This window comes from Anguilla rostrata, chromosome 4 (assembly GCF_018555375.3).
Source record: "Anguilla rostrata isolate EN2019 chromosome 4, ASM1855537v3, whole genome shotgun sequence".
Taxonomy (NCBI): Eukaryota; Metazoa; Chordata; class Actinopteri; order Anguilliformes; family Anguillidae; genus Anguilla; species Anguilla rostrata.
The window spans coordinates 58,592,151-58,615,903 of NC_057936.1; the positions used below are offsets into that span (position 1 = coordinate 58,592,151).

General features: G+C 39.2%; 1 protein-coding gene across 10 annotated transcripts in view; it reads right to left on the bottom strand.

Moving 5' to 3' along the window:
- The window catches only part of dab1a (DAB adaptor protein 1a), a 288,815-nt gene that overhangs the window by 119,492 nt on the left and 145,570 nt on the right, over positions 1-23,753 (bottom strand). For 9 of the 10 annotated variants that reach the window (XM_064333517.1, XM_064333513.1, XM_064333515.1 and 6 more), the window contains exon 3: positions 15,408-15,464. The gene's annotated coding sequence lies outside the window, so the exon portion shown is untranslated. Of the gene's footprint in view, positions 1-9,344; positions 9,868-15,407; positions 15,465-23,753 lie in introns of those variants that run through there. The other variant, XM_064333510.1, reaches the window with a different exon arrangement.

A 23,753-nucleotide genomic window follows, 5' to 3' on the forward strand; every position in this document is an offset into this window, starting at 1 on the left:
TGGGATTATGTGTTACAGAATGTACACATATTAGAGAGCATAATGACATAGTATTGTCGAGTTCCACTGATAGAACTTTTGGTGTAACAATAGAAGGGACAATATTTTCAGCTGAAAGTAGTCTGATATCTTGGTAGTACAGAGCTGTGGCTTTCGATGTGGGTACACAAACCCCTAGGCATCCATAATGGCATTTCAGGAGTTCCATAGCAATGATCCATGAAAATCCAAAGAACACATTAATACTCAGGTACAGAATAGCATCCCAGTTGCCATATTTTTTCTACATCAAATGTGCAATAGACAGCAAAAACACTAGAACTAACCCAGTTTTCTACTATCAGGTCATTTATTTTACTAGAAAAACTGAATGCTCAGTCAAACTCAGCCCACACGGGCACGCAATTCTCTAATAATATTTTGCTGTAATATATAGCGGTTTATATTTTGCACCCTTGTAAAGAATCTAGAATAAATTTATGACATTTTTATATTGTTACGGCAGTAAAATTTGGATAAATGTGTCAGTTTGTTTGGTTAACTATACCTTGCAGCTAAATTATATCTATTATTGCAATTTATATATATATATATATATATATATATATATATATATATATATATATATATATATATATATCCAGCATCTGCTCCCTACAAATATTTGCAGGCTGCTGCCTATCATCTTGGCATACAATGTTTTCTTCCCGCTTGCATTATCATAAAATAATGTATTTTCTGGATATAATGACTGAATATCGGTTTTAGTCCATGATGGAATTAAAATGTATAGAACATATGAATACAAATTTGTACTAATGAATTTATTTACTTTTAAAAATCAGGCCTGTGCAAACACACACCCATAAAGGAAAACTCGTATAATGTGTTACAGTTCAATTCAGTGCATGGACCTTTATCATGCTGTACTCATTACCTCATTAATGAACAGTGAAAGCACTTTGTACAAGTGGAAGTTTCAGTTGGATAAGATATTCCTGCTGAAATCAGTAAGGGGTGGGCAATATGCCCAAAAAAATCATATCATGATTTCTTCTGACATTTGGGAGCGCCACAATACATACCACATTATTTGTGTTAGAATGGTTAATAAGCAAATTAATATTATACATTTTTAACTACAGTTCCACACAAATATAGTGAAATACAGCTAATTGAGTCTTCACAAAGTAAGCAACACCGGACAGCGTGTTAGCTGGTTAGCACTAAAACCCACAGTAGTGTCTCAGAAAAGCTTGAAGGATGATTGGCGACTGTGTGAAAAGGTGTATCGTGGTTGAAATTGTACTGATGACAATATAAAATCATTATATAGCCCACGCCGAAATGAAGACTCTTGAAACACATTTGATTACAGCTGTTCAAAATGAACATTATTAGCAAGCCTTTACAACTGAAAGAGAGATTGGATTTATCTTCAGTATGAAATGCATCTGATGAATACATTATATTTACATAACAATCATTTGGCAGACGCTCTTATCCAGAGCAATGAACAGTCGAGGAGAACATTAGTGTTAAACAAATACAAAATGTGGTATCACCAAAAAGGCACAGATGCCCATTTATAATCACTAAGAGTAATGTTAACCTAACAAACTGCAATTTGCACAGTAACGCAAGAAGGTAAGATTAGACAGATAGCCCATCTTAAAGAACTTTACCTATATGACCTATAAAGCAAGGAAAGAAAGAAAAAATAAAGGATATCTAAAGGGGAGCCTTGGTGAACAAAAAAAATAAGGTGAAAAAGCAATATTTTTTCATAGTTATTCAAGACCAAGCATAAGATTAAACAAATTGATAGATATACTGCTTTAGTCATTACTAATATAAAAATGTATCAACTCGCAATGTCCAGGTGAGAAAAAAATGATGTGAATTATTGACATGTACTGATGTTACATTACTAGGACCTTATTTTTTTAGCTTGTAATTTAGTGCACCAGTGGCGAGATGCTGATACAGCCTCTTCATGAAGCCACCTGCGAAGAAATCAATTACAAATCATTCAGTCGGTGTGCCTGGAATATATAAACTAGAAACTCACAGAGCAGTGTTCATACCCACAGATATATCTATTTTATTCAATGGTGTTCGCAATGATGTGTTAATAGTCCATTAATACACAGGGCTAACAGAATTTGATTTGTTAATTGGTGAAATACATCTTTTTAAAGATTAACAAAGGTGCAGTGAAGCTTTAAAATGTAAAATAAATCCTGTTAAAATTGTTTATAAGGATATGTCTCATTATGAAATACCTATAAAACACATTTAACTTTTATGAACACTAAAACATCAGGAAACCAACAAACTAATGTAAGAGTTAAAAATTGTATTATGTATGTACCCTTGATATACTTCCATGTCCTTCACATTTGCTGTTAATTTTTCTTTACTAGCTTGTTTTTGCTCCCTCAAAACCATCAGCTAAATGATGCCTCTGTCCTGTGAAGAATAGAGATGAAGAGAAATATAAAAAGAAAATGTGAATAATTCACTATTCTTTAAGCCACTTTAGAGACATTCCGAATTTGGACTGAACTAGGGTGACAAAACCTGGTTGCTGAAAATGCAAGGCTCAAGACATCTTAAATACACAGAAGAAACTACAAACTTTCTAGAAAGTTAATCCCACCATCTGTTTGTTACCTGTGTATTTGTTTCTTTATTTGGTATTTGGTGCAAAATACTGCTTTGTGATTATAAGAGTGGTCCTTTGGATCATAAAGCTGTGGATCCCCAGCTACACGTGATTTTTAAGCACAGTTAAGCAATATTTGCAACACCACCATGAAATAATGCTTACATCTCTGATTTACAAGATCCTTTCCTGAAATCAACAAAATCTTCCTTCCCTATCCATTAAAAATGAATGAATGAATCATGGATTTTTACACCCACAAAAAAAATAGTGCAAACCAAGAACTTTCCCACAACGTTTGCTCATACAATTATAATGAACTTCCTGAGGGTTACCAATCCAGCGGAGGCCATTTTCTCAGTTTAAGCCAGTCTATTAATTTGTGTTGTAACCATCTCGGTCAGATACGCTCTACGGGACTGATAGTAAGATTACAAACAGGCACGGCACAGCAGGAGGAGTCCAGAGAGCAGGGACCCTGACACTCGTTTTCAGCAGAACACGATGGCAGGATTCAGACATAATAGCTTTTGCAATGGACTCCGTCAGACTGCTTCTGCTGGGCAGGGAGAGCATAATGGCGAAGCATGCGAAGCACTGACGGCAGTGAACTGTGAAGTAATTTCATTCAAGACACAGTAACACAGCGCATCAATGAGTCTGTTTCCCACGGCAACAAACCTTTTTTTTCCCCCTTTTTTTTTTTTTTTTTTTTTTTGCAAGCCAGAAGTGGTTGACCACTGAAAGTTTGTTTCGACCTGGCAGTCTGTCAGATTCCATTTGTTATTGAGCAGAACACTGATCTGGCATTTAGCACATGCCTCTTAATGTGTCACTTCACAGTCTTTAGTGAACTCTTTACATGTTCAGGAATTAAATTAAAACATCTGCCTCTGAGAATATAAATATGGTCGAGAAGACAAGGTAGTCAGGTACGTAGTCCTTTTTCAAAGAAACAACTGTGTATCAGGACCATTTAAGAATGTGAACACCAAAAGCACAACTAATTAAGGTTTGCAAAGGCACACAAAAGATGCACAACAAGTGCTGAAATCTTAGGGGAGACATCCTCTTGCCTTCTTCAGTCTCAGCTTCAGAGGTTTCTGGTAATTCTGAAGGAACAAAAGACGTCAACAAAGGGGCCGATAAGTGTTCAGCTCAGCCAAAGGAAGCACACTACTGGGAAATGTAAAACAACAGCGCGCTACCCAAGCGTACAGCACCGGGCCGCATCAATTTTCTTTTGTGATGGCAGAAGTGGCAACACAAAAAAAATTAAAATAAAAATGTAAAAAAAGTAAGCGCAGCTCTTTTTTCCAATAATTTGCAGGAGGGAAAACCGTAAATTAAAATGTAATTTATTTTTGCTTTCTTTCGCTTCCCTGGTACACTGGCGTCAAAATGTCAAAAGAGACGCGGCGTACCGTTGGGGCCCCAGCAGAGAGCGGCAAGCTTTAGAAACGAATGCTCCGGAATGCTATGCAGCACCTTTGTAAAAAAGCCAGCCTCCCAAGAGAAGGCAGGGGAGGCACTCTTTGCAGGCTCCTCTGTTCAGGAAATAGGGACGTGAATTAATTGAAGCGTTAATGTGCTGTGACTCCTGCATATGCTTCGTTTCGGCGTTGGATTTGCAATAGCCTTTAACTTTCTGCGCAATGTCAAATGCTGGCAGGTTGAAGAAAATGCACTGATGTAGCTGGATACATCACCCAAACTCAAAAGTTATGTTCTGGCTTCAAATGCATTGTTCAGATGTCTGTATGTAAACTTGACAATAGCTTGATTCGGGATAATAAATGTGCAAAAATAAATGGGAAAACAACAAGAGTATTTTTTTTTCCTCCTGAGTAGCTTCTCTGTTATCAGGATTCACCCCAGCTAGGAAATGCTTAAGAGAAACACTTATACTTAATATTTAATTGCGGTTAAGAGCATAAACAGTATAGAATAAATGGCAGCCCTGCACAAATCAAGTGCAAGAGGTTTTAAGTCCTAGTGTGGCGGTATTGGCATGTTCTAAGCTGAAGGAGACCCACTCTATCCAGTCCAGATGTTAGGTCTGCTGCACTCCTGATTCAGACTCAGAGACCACAGACAGGCTGTCAGTGTTTTAAGTAGATTAGAAGGCAGATTAGCAGAGCATATCCCAGCATGCTTTTACCCATGTGCCACTGCTCACCTCCTGCCCCAAACCCACAAACATGCCATGGCGCTGCCACAAACTTGCATATATCTCTAATGTGAAGCTTGAAATTAACGCTTCAAAGTTACGGACCAATTATAGCTACCTGCCTCCTAGAGATCACACAGAAAGCATCATCAATTCTAAGAACAATCTGATGGAGGGTTAGCAAGTGATTAATAGTCTGTGGAATAGTCTGTTGGTTTCATCCAATTGAACACACAGTCACAAATTGCCAAGCCTCAAATTCCGACCCAAAAAAACGAAAATAAAAAATATGCAACCGACCAGATTCTACACAGAGTGGCACACACCCGAAACAACCATTCCTATCACTGTAGCTTCACTGCCTAGAGGGAAAATATCACACAAGCTCTTCCGCCAGTTTTTCTTTTAATTTCTCAGTAGAGGCATTCCTGACACCCAATTAAGGTTCCTGATAATGTCACACAAAGCTGGGAAATCAATAGGGAGGACAGTTAGCTGCAGTCAATGCTCCTCCATTGGCGAGATGCGTTTGCTGAAACGCAGCTCCTCTGCTTTTGCTCTCTATTTGGGGAATATGGGCCTGTAACTGTTTTGCTCTATATGAGTGTCAAACAGAAATACAATTACTGAAAAAAATATTTTGCAACAATACAGTACCCAAAATTTAGAGGAAAGACTCGTTATAAAATAACTTCAACACAGCAGGTGATCGAAAAGTCTAGTTTGTTGCTCTGCCTGTTCAAATCACTGCACAAATGCAAGAGACTACATTTAAAATGGCTGCCATCCCTTCCAGCATAAATAAGCAAAATAACAACAAAGAGAACATTATTTTGACTGGCACAGTATGTGTCTACCTTAAAGTCATTTGCACTACATTATTATCTTTCTGGTACAACATTAACAAATGGTACCCATCTTTAATCTGTACAGAATTCATATTCTGCATTGAGTTGCTTCAGAAGCCCTTGTACTGTAAGTCACCCCGAATAAGAATACCTGTCATATAAATCATAGAGGAATTCACCTTTTTTCTCATCTCCTATTAATCACCTTTCGTGGTCTTTAGTGACATGTGAAAAGAGGGTGTGATCGTCCTAACAGCTCCCATAAGTTACACCAATCTGCTCTGCTCTCCCTCTGCAATCAGAGGGAAACCAGAGGCTGCTGGGTTTTACACTGTGACACAGCGCAGAAGTAATGTGCCTGATGACTCACCACACCTAGCAGGTAGCACACAATAACACACGTGTGTCAGGAGGCTATTTTGCGTACAGTGGACAGGATCCTGTGTCGATAATATGCATGTTCCTCATAAGGGAAAGGGAAAGAAAAAATGTGCACAGCTCAGGGAGGGTGCAACAGAAATGCACGAAAAAAATGTTCCCACTGCTGAAATACATACTCATTGTGTGTGTGATGAAGTGCACACATTCTGTAAACATTATGAGGTATGCCAAAATGTTAGGTTACACAGGAGACCATTCCAAAATGTCTTGGTAGCTTAAAACATAGCAAGCCATCTTGACTTTATTAAGGATATAGCATTTAGATGATGGTAGCAATCCTAATTAGAGAACAACCAGAAGAGAGACTGTTGTTTGTAGTACAACAGAATAATTATAATTTTGTGGGAAACTGAAATAATTTTGCAGAAATTAGGCATTTAATGAGTAAGTAATAATGAGCAAATGTTTCAGGTGTGTACAATCCATGTCACAAAGCAGCTTGTCTTCTGAGAGATTTTTTTTGTATTACAAGACTTTACCAAAAGCAATGTATTGTTGAACATGCCAAAATTTACTCAGCTGTATGTTGAGCAGAGGATGTCAGGCACTTGGAATAGTTGGGTGGAGTAACTGTTTTTTTTTTTATACAATGTACTATGAGACAATTTTCCCCATTAAAAAACCCTTCCCACAGCTACATTTTCCAAATCAAAGGATGGAAAGTAAAACGAATAAATGAGTGAAAGAGTGAAACACTGTCTCCTTTGTGGGTTTACACACAATATGAAGGGTTTCTATGGAGATACATTTTCGCCTGCTGGGCTCCGACAATCTGAAGTGAATGCCCTTTCCTCCATTAAAACTGAAAACTCGGGAGACAACACATTGACTCAATATGGCAACCCCATGGCACTTGTTCAACCAAGATTTTGTGCCAATCAGACTGCGGCATTGCCAAAAAGCCAAGGAGAAACAATCCAGGAAACCTATGGGAAACCAACAATCAAGGAAACCGATTTTTTTTTCTAAAATATCTTTTTTTTCCAGTTTTTCCTGTAAGAAATATGAATCTGAAACACCTAAACACTGATAGACTGTGCAGGACCCCACATGCAGCAGAAAACATGTTGTTCGAGGCCTCTGCAGTGGGACACAGGCAGACAGAAAAAACGGGGTTACTCATGTGGAAATGCGAAGTAAACTATGTGTCACCATTGAATCAGCATTCAGATTATTCATTATAAAATCATACATTATTTTCTTCTTCCGTTATTACCTGAAATAACCACTAGGACCCCCAGTAACCTAAAAATCAACAAGTATGTGATGCAGTAGTTAGAATACCAAATACCAAATTTGTGGATTATGGGTTCATGCCCTATTCAGACACTAATATTAAATTAATTTTAGTTATTTTACACTCTTATTTACATAATTGTTTTACTATTCACTGTTACCATGACTACTAATAGACTAAGAATGCATGTATTTTATACAAATAAGCCACAGAACATACACAACAAAGCAGGGATAAGCTGTCTGTTGAGCAAATAATCATAGAAAATAACAGTCTATAGTTGCAGCACAAGATGGAACACGGGTATTTTAAGGTCTGCAGAGGCCTAAATCTTCATACTCAGCAGTAAATAATTCTGAGATAAAGGGAAAAATTATTCAATGAAAAAGTGATCCAAGTATCACTTCACCTATGAACTGGATTCTCCCTCTTTACTAATAAGAGTTAACTCATTTCAATATGAAATTATTTATTATTATTATTATTATTAGTATTATTACATCATATGTATCTGAACAAAACAAAACTAAAGTAAGGCAACTGTGCATCATTTGCTTACATAATGATGCAATGTAATGTGTGTATACTTCCTTATTCAGGTGTACCCTGCAAAAAGAAGGTATTTTGCATTGAGCTGGCTATGGGCTTACGTCTTAAATTTACTTGATGATTGTATGGTGTAGTTCAAGTGAAAAATAAGAAAAATACAAAAATCTTAGCATATGTATACATTCAAAATATTTTTTTTCCCGGGACAATCAACAAATGACTGTGAATTGCCTGGTACTTGCAGCACCCTGCGATTCCCAAGATGCTGCGATCTCATTGTCTTGCGCGCGCTCGACCGATTCTCACGAAGTTCAAACGCCAACTACAGCCACTTGGCAGTCACACACCACGACCTCGGTTCTGCCCGCTCTTTTTGCGCCAGGGTTTTTTTCCATCCCAATTAGAGCAATGTCCTCATTCATTCTAAACTCCCCCGACCCCCCGGCAGAGCGATCATAACCCAGATCTCACAGGGAAAAAAATGTAGGCTATATGCCTGATGTCACATCAAATCATCCTTTCATACTCTTATCTTAGGCAAATGAGGCACTGGGAACAACTGTCCCAAAAACTCTACGTCAAACAAACAAATACGGCGCCGTGTACAGTTTTGAAATAATTTTCATCCCTGGTTTTACAGCAGCCCTCCTCACTGCGATTCAACCGCGCAGCTCTGCTTAATGATTTATGCGGGTCTAAAATGCAGCGGACCTCAAAGCAAACTGATGAATCCACTGAAGAGTCCGCTGGCGTTTTCGCGTAAGCATTGCCCATTGAATTGTGATTTATAAAACATGTATTTTTACATCAACACTTAATGAACGGGGCATTTTAGGACCCAGTACCTCAATGCATTTCGTTTTAATCAATTGATTCAGCCTCATCAGAGGAAATGCAAAATATATTCCGAGCAGCGGCAGAGCGTCACAGGAATTGAAACAAGGTATATGCTGCACAGCATTTGAAACGAAATAAAAAAGCTCACAAACGGGAAAATGTATTTCGATCAAAGTCAACGTTGTTTTAACGCCGTTAAACAATAAATTCAAAGTACAAAAATATTTTAATGGTAGTAGATGAGACAGACAGCTTTCGTCAGTATATTCAGGCAAGGGGAAAACCTGCCATAAAATTTCAATGCAGCAAGCAACTGCCGATTCGAATGCCATTCTCATACACTGTAACATTTATTTCAAGTTTGCATGTTAAAACCGTATGGAGGCTTCGTATTTAACATAGCAACATCCTTAATTCTCACAATGCAGTATTATGCTTTTCAATTTCTGTTAGCCTATGGCAACTTAATTTGCAGGCAATGTGAAGCCGTCACCTAAAATCGTTTAAACGCATAGACGTCGCAAATATGCATACCCAATTTCGTTAACATTACTAAAACTGTAACTCAGGTGTTGCACCTGTTTCGTGTCTTACCTTTTTACTGAAGTGCGATTTTTCGGTTCCCATACTTGTCATTGTTAAAACCCAATTATCTCCCGTTGGCGATGTCTACAGAGGTCCATACTGTTTCTAAAAGAAAGGTAATCCTGTATCCCATCCCAGGAACATTCAGTAAAAACTGGACTACATCCTTCCCATCATCGCTGAACTGTGTTGGGATTTGAGCGCTTCTTTTTGCCTTCTCTCTTTTTCGCTGCTCGCTGAAGTTGCCTAGTTACCTCTCTCTTAGGGTGGCTCAAACCACCGACTCGCCAGCCAATCACAGGACCAGCTACGGATTAACTCTTTCCAGACCCCCTTGTCCTGGTTTCTCGGTTTCGGGGGAGAGCGAGGGGAGTGGGCGTGGAAAGTGAGAGTCCCAACGCCAAAATCCAAGATGGGCAGGGACAGATCGAGTGAGGGAGGGGGTCTGTAAGGACTAAGGAGGAGAGAAAGATGGGGGAGGTGAAAAAATGTGTGAGAAAAAGAGACTTAAGCCTTATGAAAATATGCACATGACTACAGAGAGGGAGCCATGGTATTGGTTTGTCAGAAAAGTAAATTTGGAACATCACCAGCTGATTAACAGGTAAAGTGATTAAGTTTCGATAGCAAATTTCACCGAGACATTTCTTAAAATATTTGAAGCAATTAAGCAAAGACGCCTCAGCTCCTTAACCCTCCATCACAGACTGACTTTTTATTTTAACCCTGCGAGTCACCCCATCATGCAGCATATTGATTTCAATTACACCTGCAACACCTAGAAAGCCCTTGTCAGTTTCAATCATTGTCGTGGGGTGAGTAATGACCCCCATACCACCTTCCTCATTGTTCCACCCTGGAAAACGGGAAATGAAAGGTGGCGACCTTCTTCTCCCAACGCTAGCCTATATACCCCCAGCAGGAACCTACAGAGAGGGGGTCTAGCCTGATTGACCAGCCACATCAGGCACCTGACAGCTACGGGTCCCTGAGATTCCGTACTCATGCCATGTCAGGGGTTAAATACTATTTGGTATCGATTGCTCCGTGTCCAAGCCGAAGTGATTTCCACAGAAAGGAAAATCAACTCTTCCTTTGCCTCAAACGGCGTCCACGCTGTTTTAAATGTCAGCATGGAAGGGGACTGGATCAAAGGGGCACGTCTGACCTGGACATTATAGAGGGGGGGCAGAGGATTGAGCCATTTTGTGGCCATGAAGCACCAGAGCACAACGGGAAGTTGACCAGGCAGCTCTTGGAAACAAGGAGCATGTAGGATCTCAGAAAAGATGCAGTTGTAGAAATGAGCACATTCTTGTTTTTCTCAGTCTCAGTTGCTGGTCTGGTGCGATGTAGCATCCGAGAGATTTTGAACACCGAGCACACGCTCAATCTGAACAAAGAGAAGCCAGGGAGTCAGCTGTCCCTCCCAAGATCCCGCCTTTGTGTGTCCAAATCTCGCTGCTGTAAGCTTGGTGGTGCAGATAGCATGCAGATCCACACACTGCCATGTGGCCCTGCCTTGCAGTACAGTAATCCCGGTGGCTCCACAGATGGACGTGCTCTCCATCTTTGCTGTTTCCAGTGGAAACATCATGTTTAGCTCCCACATTTGTTTATGCAGAGCTGTTTTTCCCCTAGATTTTAATCCCCCTAACTCCCCCCCGCCCCCTCCCCACAAGCATAAGCTCCCTTCCCACTGTACCAATCTGAAATATCAACATAAAAAAACAGGTCATTACTGTTAAAAGGATCGAGTGTGCCCTCTGATTTGCAGCAAGATTGCCTGTAATGTAAGATTACACAGCCTCAAAAACACATACATATGATTCAGAGAAGATACAGGAGGGGCTTATGACATTTTCTATGTTTAAAAATCCTGAAGTTATGGACAGTCCTTCATGGCTGATAACATATCAATCCAATATGCCCAAGAGTCTTCACTCATGCATGCATCACAGTGGATTGGAGGGTTTGCGTCTTCTTGAAATAAAATCAAATCTGTTTAATTGACATGAAAGTAGAGGGCAGTGCTGCCGAAAGGTATTTCCGTTAGAAAGTATCATTTAAAAATTGTGTCCTCTACCTATTGTCCAGCTGTCCACACCCCAGCACAATTGCTACACTATCATATATATTTCTCATAGTAATAATAATAACATAGTACCTTTATCAAAATGCAGGGTCACTTTGCAGAGAACAGGATAAAAACAATATTTAATAGAAAACATACAAGAAGAAACAACGAATGAATAATTAAATGAACAAGCAAAACCAAAGATAGGAGAAGAGAGTGAGAATAGGGTGCAAAGTGAGGGAAATGGTGTTGGGTTAAGAGGTAGGTTTGTAAGTGGGATTTGAATAGGGATATGTTGCGCCAGAGTATACCAGAGTTTGGGCCTCAACCCAACCCAACCCAACCCCCCCATAGAGGACAGTCTGGTTTGGGGGACCACCAGTAGTCTAGACCTGAGGGTGAGTGCAGGGGTGTAGGGGAAGAGGAGTTCAGTGAGGTAGGAAGGGTGTAGTGTTTTGTAAGTGGTGAGAAGGGTTTTGTAGCAATGTGTGAGGAAATGGGTAACCATTGCAGCTGACAGAGGATGGGGGATGATGTAGGCTTATTTCTGGGTGGCTGTGGGTGAGCACTGTGACATATTGCAGTCTTTGGACTGTTTTGCCAGGAACACCGCAGAAAAGAGCATTACAGTAATCGAGCTGGGAGGTTATGGATGCGTGGACCAGGGTGTCAGCATCTTTGAGCATGAGGAATGGTCAGAGTCGTGCAATGTTACGAAGATGAAAAAATTCATTCTCAGTGAGAGTTGATGCAGGGTACAAAGCGGAGTGAGGGCTCAGTGATGTCACCATCTTTCTGTGTAGAAGGAAATGTTTAGATTAACTGGCCAACCCATTTGTTCATTACACAAAGCATAGAGGTCAAGTTTCATAAAGTGGTTTGTATTTAGAAGATGATACATACTGTGTCACAATGGTATATGAAGACAACATTATTAATAATAATAATAATAGGAGTGTGAGAATAAAGGCTTGAGGGTTATCTCAACAAATACAGTCATGTCATTGACATATTTTCTCATGAGATGGTCATCTTTCATATGAATGTGTTTCTATATTTTTCTCAAAAGCATAAAGAGTTGGAATGTCTCCTGAAGTTTTAATTAAGTTTCAAATTTAAAAAAGAACAAATTGTGCCTATGCATGTGCTTTCATTTGTTCAACGTATATTTGAGAACAAATACATGTATATCTAATGTTGGTGCTTCAACAGGCACACAGAGAAGGCAGCACTGTTAAATATCATTATGGCAATGCGATATGACATTATAGGTTTCTTTTATTGCTGCCTTTACATACAAAGTGCTTTACCTTTAAAAAAAAAAGAGCTTTTCTGTGCCACACAAAGAGGAAAAAAACATTGCGAAAGGTCACGTCTTGAATATAACATGGACGACAGGTTTGTGCACGTAGATGAAAGAAAGCTCAATGCAAATGGAAACACAACACACACGAAAACGCCATACATGTTTATCCTTTTATCAAGATGTAGTCATGTGAGTTAATGCCCTAGAGATAATCCATCCAGTTCCATTAAAACAATGCGTACACATTTCCTCTCTCAACCTATGCGGCCCCAACTGCAGCTGATGTCTGAATGTTCAATGTATGCGCCTTCTGTATTGCAGAGAAGCTACTCTAGCTGTGCTTTGCATGGGAAAACCTTAGAGAGTAATGTCATTCCACCCAAGTGAGTTACCTATAATATTTGCAGCAATGGAACTTGCATTAATCAAAATAAATTTTTTATTCTGCGCCTTCACCCTGACCTTTTAATCCACCCACTGTCATAATATTTCCTGGCTTACCGCTACCCAGAACAAGTATTAGTGAAAACTTAATGTATAGTTTGACAACACAATTTCAGTTTTTTAGGATGAATTATTCAGGAAAGCCTTTTTATGCATGCTGCTCTCATTCATTTTTTAACATTGGTGATTATATGCTACTTCACTACTTTTCTAATGGCCTAAACCTTTGTTTTCTATAATAAGATTTAGATTGCACACTTCTTAAATGTACTTGACCTCAGGGCATCCAAGCTAACACAGTACCTCTGATATGGAAACGATGACGTGAACAGCAGAACATCACTTTCTCTGAAAAACAAAAAGGAACCTCATCTTTTGGAAATAATCCCTGCAAGCGGTGTGTGAAACACATCATAAGGCTCACCTCACTTAGGAATGAGTCATTATTATTATTATTATTATTATTTTAAAAAGCATGTTTGGTGCTCCTGGATGGTTCATTCAGTTAAGGCACTATTCAGTGGTGGATGGATGAGCTTCACGGCTTTTATAATTCAAAATATAGTTTCTCATCTTCAATATGAACTACTTTATGCCATGAATTCCTAATGAAATAAAATTTTAAAAACTAGACAATGTAAGGCCAACATGTTTTATTGCTTTTTTTTGTTAATATTTGTTCTCCCCTCTTTGTTGAAGCCCTACTTTACCTGTATGTTTGCTTTGCATAAGCTTGGATAAATTAAATCAAAAATCAAAAAGCTTCCCTGGGTGGAATACATCTTCAGCTATTATGCTCAAACTTCCCCAAGTTGTATTTTGTGAAGACAAGCTTCTGCACATGAGCTGGCAGCGGTGTCGGATTTATCCAGCATTACGGCATCGATTTCTGCGCCAGTAACAACCTAATTTGATAAAGATTATGAAATCAAATACTGCAAAACTACTTTCTTGAAATAAAGGACACAACTCAATCAATTTGAGTAGCAAAACCTAGTTATGGACCTCTTTTTAGATGAGTCTGAAATAAAAAGGTAAAAAAAAGTGTACATTTGTATTTATAAATTATAACAGTTTTGTTATGTAGTATAAGGAAAACTGTATGGAGGCATTTTACTGGAACACTGAGAAAAGCGCTAAAAAGTGCACGACATAACAAAATGGAAAAAGTAGAAATACAAAAAGTATTTTGTTTGGTCATAACGAATTCAGCACATTTCTCCCTCCCTTCTCCTTCCACAGACAACAAACAGCCTTGGTGGCTTGCTGAGACTGCACGCACACAAATCGGTTACATTTCACGCAGTTGTCATGTAGGCTAGCTGCTCTATTCTGTATATTGAAAGTCTCAGTTTCAGTGAAAACTGGTAAATATGGTGTTATCTCTGCGGAGTTCTAAGCCGATCATTTCTATGACTACAGCGTCCACAATTATTCATCCCCACCCAAAAGGCTTTATCAATTTCTTCAGGGGATTGCAGTGAATGAATTTTTTTTGTGATTATTTGTGCAAAGTTAGTTTTGATAGCGCTTGATTGGGAAACTCCATGTCAACATTCGCACCTGTTGTCTATTGTCGGGGGGTTGTGAAGAAAATGGCACAAGCTGCCTGTATTTCTTGACATAGTCTATTTTTTCATATTGTTAAAACATAGTTATTTTGAGCCCAGATATTTAGGAAAGTCGTGGAGGAGGAGGATATAGCATTTACGGCATTGGAGTAATTTTTATTATAAAGTTTCCAAAGCAAGATGGTGCCGCTCTGGCCTATCTAGTGTTAAAGGAAACTGTCTCTCTGTTGGTGTGTGTGTGGGGGTGTGTGTGTAATTAAGAAACTTGGTGTTGACTTCTGAGCGAATCACATCAAAGAGATGGGAGAAAAGATCCGAATCCAAATAATTTTGGCGAAATTCGGGAGGAGAAAACTTTTGTGGAGAATTATTTGTGGAGAGTGTTGCCAAACATGCCGAATTTGGTACTTGTATTCAGCACCATCCCTAGTCTATACTCTAACAACGAGGCTGTGTGGTTCGTGCATGCGTGGGAATCAGATATAAGCAGCCCCACATCTGATAAATAAATAAATAAATAATAAATAAAACATATGTTCCAACAGTATGTTGGTAATAAGTAGTGGGTATGTATTTTGCCATTGTTTTTTTTTTTTTGTTTGTTTGGTTTTTTTTAAGGCAAGCTCTGACACTTTGTAAGCACCTAGAAATACATCAAATACAAAATAACTTACCTTAGCTTCACCGCGGCTGGTTTCCATATCAATGCTTCTTTATCTGCGGGAATTCACCTTGGGAAATAAAGAGAAGTGCATTGAGAGAGCAGCTCGTAGCATTCCATTTTAAATCCAGGCCCTACGAATCCTCTGAGTCTCTCATTAACTCACAAATCACCACTGTTTAGAATTTGTCTGTTTCATTAATCATGCGCAAAGAGATACGATCGTCATGTCAAATCCGTGCAAATTGAATGTTTTGTGAAGCCACGGATAAATTGCTGTTAGTCATCAGGAGGCAGTCAAGGTATGACAACCACTCATTAAATCCTGTTAATTTTCCAACACAGGTATTCAGGGATCAGCTCCCAAATGAATTATTTGAGTCTTATCTTGCGCACAACTATCTGTTGTTAAAACAATGGGATTCAAGTTGGGTTTTTTTTTTTGCATTCTAGCACAATATAATTAATATCAAACGTAATGAACTGATTTGTGAGCTTCGCAGTTTCCCAGTTACACTGGCAAATGCTGGACCAAAATAAAAACAGAAAACAATGATTTCCTGATAATGCGAGGCTCACAGTTCTGGACCTCGCGAGTGTGCTCATTAAATATACTGTTAGGCGAGGGACTGCAGCAGAACTGGGTCAACGCAGCCAGAAAGCAATCTGTTTGCCCCTAATTAACTTTTCAGAGCACTCTGAACAATTCACTGCCAAATGAGTAAATACGGCGGCCATGATGAAATGTTCTGAGTGCTATGCTTGAAGATGTAGGTTAATCTGGCATAGTAAACCATCATATCGGCGAGACTCAAGGGCTGCTGGGGACTTTCTTCAAGCTTTGCCGACTGTAAACGTTTGAATTAGAACTAAAATGAGATTTCCTTGCGATCATATCTTTTGCGGAAGAAAATGATTCTATCTTGCTAACAAAAAGCTGTACTTCCTTAAATGAATTTTATACTAGTTTTATTTAATGCCTCATTATCTGAAACACAATTGTTCTTTTGTATGTGCATTTTCTTCTACATGTCAGCAGCTTGCCTGAGGGAAATGTAATAAAATAGGCACAGATTTTTTTTTAAAAAGGATTTTATTAAAAAAAGAGAATTAAATCTTAGAACTAATTCAATCCATTATCACTTCATAGTAATTGTACAAATGAAGATAATATACATTTTTATCATTCCATGTCATAATATTTAGTTTGGATATTTCCATATACAGCTCAGAAAAACCAACTATACAAACTGACTACATATGAAACATTAATCAGGTATTCTTTCCAGACTGGCAGCATATGAAATGAATAAATCATTGTGCATTGTGTACAGGTTCCAAAGATTGTTAGGATTCTTGTGACTAGGCAACAGATTTTTTTTTTTAAATGTATGTGTTCTATTGTGTGAAATTGTGATGCACTCATCCAAAAGTTGAGAAATTCCAGTCAGGTTGTTCCCTGAACCACAACTGACGACTAGCTTGTAAAGGAGAAATGCCACATCATTCCACTCATCTTATTACAGTGATCGAAGCTTTTCCTTCTGTGAGATATCATCATAGGTCCCACTGAAGAGCTATAGGCCACACTGAACATGTGTACATACATGCATGGTCTCCGTTAACTGCCCTTACAGTTCCCAAACACCCGTATTGACTCCTTTACACAAGTCATAACGACATCCCACCTTTTCTGCGAAGGAGTCTATTTCCTCCAAGGATAAAAGATGCAGTTAAGTTCACTAAAATAAAATCCAGCGGACTCTAAGGACATCTCTCCTGAGTGGGTCCACACTGTAATCTCAGAAAAATAAAGAGTATGTGCATCTTCACAGGCAGTGCTTAAACACAGTAGTCCCGCACCTCATATCTTACCACAGCAGACGTGTGGAGACATGAAATTATATTTATTTACATGCTAATACAGCTTCCCCAGGTAGTAGGGGGTGAAGCTGAATATAAATGACTTAAAATTGCTAAAATACTGTGATGCATGAGCGCAGCCTTATTACAGAATTTGAATTAAATACCGGTCTTTAGGATTTTCAAGACTTGTGCGGCGCTCAGGATTCCACTCGCGCGGTGAGGTTGTCCCTCACTGTCTGGTGAACAACCTTGAGGCAACGGTGAGCAAGAGGCACATCGTCTGCTCATCCGTCTAAAGCTGAGATCCTGGTGCTAAGACGTCTACATTGACGCTCCAAATGAACACAGTCACATCCATGACTGCCTTTAACCCTATAGCATCGACATCATTTCATTCAAAACGAAGACGTCCGAAATCTCCGGGTACATTATTTTGCCTCCATCCAGCATTTCTTTTCAAACGCTCCGCACTGGGGCTTGGGAGGAGTACGCACATCCAGAAATCATCTTAACACTTTCCCCTGTCAACAATTTGTCTCTAATTTGTGTCAGATATCCAGATATGTACTAGGTATCAAAACATTAATTGTCAGGATATTAAATGACGCCAAATGGGACAAACCATTAAAAAATTTGTTATGAAAGCGGTTGCACAGTAATGATTATGTGCCTCCTTCTTTGATGGCTAATTGAAATAATCATCGTTAATCCATTTAAACACTGCCAAGAGATGGGGAATGAACTCAGAATGACGAGGCAGCGTTTTAATGTAATGTTTCAAGACGCGTGTGACTCGCAAAGTAACAATAAATTACCTCCAGGAGCCATAAACAAGACACCATTCTATAACTAGGATGACAAATAGCTATGTTTTCAGTCATTTGAGAAATATTTCTATCTTTGGAGTTTTGCTTTTGACAAGACCAAAATCCAGCTGCAATCACATTTTTTTTTTTCAAGGAAAAATGACAGACCAAGAATAACTGGAGCATAGTTTATTAGAAAATGTAGCCTTATTGCAGTAAAGCTACATTTCACACAGTGAGAACTGTGCAGCATTGCAGGCAGTCTGGTGTTGAATGTATCAGCCAAAAGATAGACCATCATACCGCAATGGTCTTGGCTTCTATGTGGAATACAGCTACCTTTTGTTACTACAGCATAGCATACTGCTGCATAGTATTGAAAGTGCTGACGCTGAGAATCAAAGGGCTAATTAAACCAGTCAGAAAATAATATACAGAGTTGACATTATAATTATACATTCATTACTTCAAACATCTGCAGCAAATTATTTTTTTCTGATTGCTGTGGTCTCGGTCTTAGAGTGGAAGCTCTGCACATTTTTCACAAAGTGAGCCTCAAAGTGAGGTGCTGTAGTCTTATTTCAGCTTCGAACCTATTAGATATTTACATCGACAGGATCAGCTCTGATGTTCCTCTTTAAAAGATTAAAATTATGCCCGAGATGCACAAAAAAAAAAAAAGATCGCTGAGCGTTTATCGTTCCTAACTAATTTTCCAGATGGCTTATCTACAAACAAAGGACCCAAACAATCGCAAAATAAAACAAACTCAATGAAGTGACAATGGCCCCGCTAGGAGAGCGATCTTTTGGCAGCTGTCGTGTTTCCAGTGCCCTCCTCTCGGCTCCGCCTCCCCTTCCCAGCAGGCTAATTGAGTCGATCTGTGCCAGTGCGGCGCGGGGTGCCCTCCTGACCAATGCAAACCGGGCTCGCCAGACTGTGCCACCGCGGCATTAGACTGCAAATGAGCCGAGGCCGTCAAATGACACGGGGTGAAAAAAGAAGCGCTTTCCCGTGGCAACATTGTGTCAGCTGTTTTGTACCTGGAGTCCGTGCCAGTGTGGAAAGAGCAAGGACCTCAAAGCCTGCCTGATGGGACAACTAAATGAGTGAGACGTGAAATATCAGATTCATTTTCAGCAGGATAAAACATTCCCCGGGTTTTGAACAAAATACAAAAAAAACCTACATACAGATATCAATTACAGTTTAGATTTGTAGCTTTGAGATTGGACCATTTTTGGAGAAGCATTTCACATACTGTAGTTGGCAGGTTTAAGGTTCCCACTGTTTAACATTAGTGTAGAATGGAATTAAGAAAATATTTTGGTTGAAAATATTTTCTATGGTTTTATTTATGGTTATATTTATATATAGCAAAATACTAAACTACAGTGCACTAACTAAAGTATATTAAACCTAAAACAATATTTTTTAAAAACACAGAAAGTAAAGTATCCCTTTTACACTGAACAACATTACAAAAGAAAAATGTTGATATATGAATGCTGCAAATCACAGAATGGTTCATTTGTTTTCAATGTTTGCTTAGTAGTCGTGACATGTGTGGTCATAAGTTCAGCAGCATAACTTAAAAACCTACTCAAAATCAAAATAAGATGTCTTACTATTATATTATGTATTGAGCTTGCATCATAAAGTTTTATTCCTAAAAAATACATTGAAGATAATTTCATTGTAAAGTACTATAACCAAAAACTGTGCTGACAATTAGCATGGCTTTATTCACTAATGCTATGTTTCTAACAAAATGCCTGTGATTTATGAATACATTTTCATTACCCAAGTTTATGGATTGCATTCACTTGAATGCGTTCTACTTATAATACAGTGCTTGTAAGAATAAAGTCATTTGAAACATGCTGGTCTTACAAGTAGTGTGCAATGAAACAATAATAATGGTTCAGTAAGAGCGTTAGCACGTACATTATTCACTATTCTTAAATTATTCAAATAATGTACTGAACATCAGTGTCCACAATGTGTGACCATTAAAAAAATATAATGCATATATCAGTCAATCAGAGTTCAGGGAAAACATTGAATTGAGCTTGAATTTTTACCTAGATTTTGTATGACTAAAGCACTCTGAGATGTATATTGAAGAATATAGTCAGAAAACTACTGGCATGCTTTTAATTATTTAAACGTACAATCCTTATTCTTTTTGGATCCTTACCGTGATAAATTTGTCATTATATTCTGGTTCCTGTGAATATGGGTCATTCGTTATTGCTCTCAAAGTTAACAGAGATAGTGAAAAGAGAACTTTATTTAAACTGGAAAGTAAAACTTCTTGAATGGATCATGAAACTTTATTAAGTGAATGTCTGTCAATCCAATCGGCTGAAGAGTCATATTTGCCTTCAAGGACATTTACAGTGCCGTGAAAATGTATTTACCCCCTTCCTGATTTTCTCTATTTTTGTAAATTTGTCACACTGAATGGTTTCAGATCATCAGACAAAATACAATATTAAAAAAAGGGAACCAGAGCAAACAAAAAACACATTTTTTACATTATTATTTCATTTATTTAATTAAAAAAAGTTAGTAAACACCCATGTCACACACGTGAAAAAGTAATCGCCCCCTTTAAACTTATTGATTGGTTGCACCACATTTACCCACAAGAACTGCAGCCAATGCTTCCTTGATATATTTGTTTTTCCCCATTGTTTTTCCCCTCATCTCTTATGTAATTTCTCATGATCACGTGTAGAAACATTGTGGTGACTACTTCACTCTGATTCTAAGGTTCAGTATGAGTGACGTTTAGATTCAACAGGGCCGTCTGCAAACAAGCCCACCTGTGTTCAATCAGCTGAATCTAATTATTAAATTTGGCTAATTGGTTGATCAGGTAACTAAGGGGGTAATTACTTTTTCACATGGGTGATATGGTTGTTTGATAACTTTTATCATTAAATAAAGAGAATAATAATTTAAAAATGTATTGTTTTGTGTTTACTCAGTTTCCCTTTGTCTAATATTACATTTTGTCAAAAAATCTGAAACGATTCAGTGTGACAAATATCAGGAAAGGGGCAAACTTTTTCATGGCTTTGTACCTTCTTCCCATCTACAATATCCCTTCTGTATGCCATCTACAATTGGATAAACTGAACTGATGTAAAGAAATAGGGCAATCCTTCTGGGAGGATAGCAATAAGACAACTCCATTCCCGCATCACCCGTCTTTGTAAAATGGAACAAGGGAAACTGGAAAATGCATGTGTAGCTCAAACACTAGGCAAAGCTTTTTGAACATGAAAACTGTATTAAGTAACCTTTGAACTAAAAATATACTTCCATTCTTGAGAGCCTTGCAATGTAAACATGACTTATTTCACTCTGAGTCATTGGAGACTTGTTGGTGTGAGATGGAAGTCTGTTGTCACAACTATTATATAAATACTGTCTATATTACCTGATTCGAGCTATAGAAATAATTTCATCAGACCATGTCAGGTTAAAATAAATCTTCATCAGTGGAAAGGGCCCTGTACCTAATATACATGTGTGTCAAGCAGTGAAGGAAAGGCTGCTACTTACTGTGTGTGCAAACATAAACATTCTAGCAATGTGTGTCCAACCATTTTCTCTTTTCAAGTCACTAAATAGGTTTTCCTTTTTTTACAAACACTGGACAACTAATCCGGAGTGAGAGGCTAAAATGCTCCGGCTTGATTTCCTCTGATAATGTTAAATGCTGATTAGTCCTTGCGCTTTTTTCACATACAATATACTGGCAGGAAGTAGTGTCATTTAATAAATCGTAATGAGCGTGTGCACAGCCAAATAATTGCGAGATTACCCGGAAATTACCTGACATATGAATAATGAACATTTGAGTAGTTTGTCAGGGAATAACCTTTAAGCCTATGGGGAGCGAGGCAGCCTGGCAGGATTTGGAAAATGACAGTCCTTAACACCACAATCGCTCACACTGGATGCTTAACCAGCCTTCAGTCTCCACTGGTTAACTGGCCTCCAGAAGCAGGGGAAGGGGGAGGGGACAAATGAAATAACAGAGGAGAGGAAGGGATGGGAAATGCTATATGAGACATGCTCAATCCCTCTCTCTCTAAAAGAGCTCCAGGTGCCATGAAAGGTCCTGGCAGTGAACGGGCCCTCATTCCCCACCCCCCCACCACCCCCCCCACTGACGAAATTCCTCTCCTGTCGGAAATCTGCACAAGCTCACATTTACCCCTTTATCAGTATGGCATAGCAAGCAGCCTCAGATGCCACATGATTCATCTCGGGACTACAGGCAATGGTACCCTCAACCCTCCCCCCTCCCGACCCATCTGTCCCAACACCCCTCCCTCCCCCTGCTGGGGTCCCATGTGTTTTGGCTATTAAGGCCAAGCAAGTGTAATGACTATCATTAAACTGGGCTTGGCGAGCAATGGGGGCGACTGAGGGACTGACGAATGCATCTGTTCCATTCCAATTGGCCCGCGCTGGCGAGCCCAGCACCCAGAGATGCTCTGAACCTCATTAAAAGCACCTGTGAACAATTCATTACCACAATTTAACTGCAGGGGATGGAGCGGGATGTGGTGTGGGGGTGGGGGGGGCGGGGGGTGAGCTTATGAAATGTGGGTTACCAAACAGCCTGCTGGGGAGGTTCCCATCCTCAGGGCCAAAGAGATGATAGATGAGAAAGGAGGTAGGGAGACTGTTTGGGCTAGGGGCATGGAGTGGGGTGAACATGGAGCATACAGGATTGGGTTAGCCTTGCCATTGAAAACCACTGTGTTATTAACCAAACAGTTTGAATAAGCTTGACACAATTATAGTCTTGCCATAGGAAGAGTCTTTAGTAATGCCAAGACATACTCATGCTTAAATAATTTTCAGGGGGGAATCAAAATCCTTTGGCTTAAGTTAATAAGCCTGCTTATTTAACAATTCAGTTCTTTAATGATAAAGATTACCCACTCTGTTTCACATCTCCGTAAAGCAATCATAGGCCTGCTGCCAATTTACATGATATGGACTGCAGTGTTCTACTATGGTGCAATTTCAAATGTGTGATAAAATAAAAACTGTGAGGACTGGCTCATTTTCATTGTGCTGACATGAATGGAACCGGCTATTTCTTAGAAATTGTCACAAATTTCCTATGAAAGATGTGCAAATGCCTTTGTGCGAGATTAGCTGCCCACAGCTCTCCCACACTCAGTAAATACCTCCACACTGAGACGGTGAAAGGGGGAGGGGGGGGGGGGCCTCTGGACTATTCAGACCCCTCAATTACACAATTGATATCCGAACGCCGCACTGCCCAGTCCCCCTCCCTCCCCGGCTCTGCTAAGCATTGCCCGCGGAGGGACCAGACAGACAGAGCCTGATAAAGGAGTGTTTTACTGCAGCCAGGAGAGTATGCAAGAGCGCCCCAGTGCAGCTCACTTACATAAAATAAGCGTTCCTTTGCGCTCCACAGTAAACCCTGCATTTCGATTGGAGTGGGCAGGTGAACACACTCTCAGGAAGTCATTAGACCCAGTCATCATCGCATTTGCCAAGCGCATAAGCGCAATAATGCAGATTACATTATCGGCTATTCATTTGCTGAGGGATTGTACTGCAAAGGAAAAAAGCAGCTCAGTGGGGCTAAATAGATGAACAGAAAAATCATTGATGAAAAAATACAT